The sequence below is a fragment of the Dasypus novemcinctus genome, chromosome 10 (genome assembly GCF_030445035.2).
Source record: "Dasypus novemcinctus isolate mDasNov1 chromosome 10, mDasNov1.1.hap2, whole genome shotgun sequence".
NCBI classification, from domain to species: domain Eukaryota; kingdom Metazoa; phylum Chordata; class Mammalia; order Cingulata; family Dasypodidae; genus Dasypus; species Dasypus novemcinctus.
In genome coordinates this window covers 1,720,808-1,722,271 of record NC_080682.1, presented here as the reverse complement: position 1 = coordinate 1,722,271, position 1,464 = coordinate 1,720,808, and positions in this window count along the sequence as shown.

Genomic DNA, 1,464 nt, shown 5'->3' with positions numbered 1-1,464 from the left:
GCCAGCTGCCTCCCCGGCCGTGGCACGGCCGGGCCCCCTCTCCTCAGCCGGTGTGGCCTCGTGCTGCCCTCGTGGAACAGCGGGGCCTCAGAGGAGCCGGACGCTGAACGGCCCCCGGCCCCCGAGAAGCGCCACTTGGCCTTAGAGGGCGAGGAACGGGGGAGCCACCTGCTGCGCTGAAGCCTGGGTGCTCTGGGCTCTCTCGGGGGGACAGAAACTGCCCTCCCAGGGGTGACGGGTCCAAGGGGCGATGCCGCAGCTCCGACATAACATCCCCCAATGAAATCCACCCATCCACAAGTCCAAGACGGCCGGCGAAGCCCATCGGACGAGGGAGATGACAGCAAAGGGCACCGTACACCCCAGAGGAGGACTTCCAACGGCCAGAGACGGAGAGCGCGTTTCCCAGTCGGCAGGTGCAGGAGCCGGCGCCCTCCCCGCGGCGAGCAAGTCTGACAACGGTGTTTCACCACCCACGGGATGTCTTCACGACCTGTGGGAAAGAGCCTGTATCTTTTTAAAAACATTTAATTTTTTTAAATTTTTTTTTATTTTTTTAAAATTATTTATTTATTATTATTATTAATTACATTAAAAAAAATGAAGTCCCATTCAACCCCACCGCCCCCACCCCCCACTCCCCCCACAGCAACACTCTCTCCCATCATCATGACACATCCATTGCACCTGGTAAGTTCATCTCTGAGCATCACTGCACCCCATAGTCAATGGTCCACATCATAGCCCAGACTCTCTCACGTTCCATCCAGTGGGCCCTGGGGGGATCTACAGTGTCCCGTAATTGTCCGTGAAGCACTATCCAGGACAACTCCATGTCCCGAAAACACCTCCACATCTCATCTCTTCCTCCCGTTCCCCACACCCAGTAGCCCCCATGGCCACCGTTCCCACACCCATTCCACATTTTCTCTGTGGACATTGGATTGGTTGTGTCCATTGCACACCTATGTCAAGTGAGGGCTTAGATTCCACATGGGTACTGGATGCACTCCTTCCGCTTCTAGTTGTAGACACTCTGGGCTCCATGTTGTGGTGGTTGACCTTCTTCAACTCCATGTTAGCTGAGTGGAGTAAGTCCAATAAATCAAAGTGTAGGAGCTGAAGTCTGTTGAGGCTCTGGGCCTGGGTGTCATATTATCAGTCCAGAGATTCAAATCCCCTACATATATCTTAAACCCAGCACCAACTACAATTCCACCATGAACCCCTTCTGCCATGACCATAGAACCCGTGGGTCTCTTTATCCCTCAAAAGAACCAATACCTGGGGTTGTATCTACCTTATCTGTCTCTTAGACTCTGTTCAGTTGTACATAGGGGTATTCCTTCCGACAACCTCCAGACTCGTTTTTAGAGACTCACAGCCTTATAATCTCATTTCTCCTTTCCATTTCCCCCTTACATTAGGTCAAACCGCTTCCCGAAGTCATGTTATTATATGTAG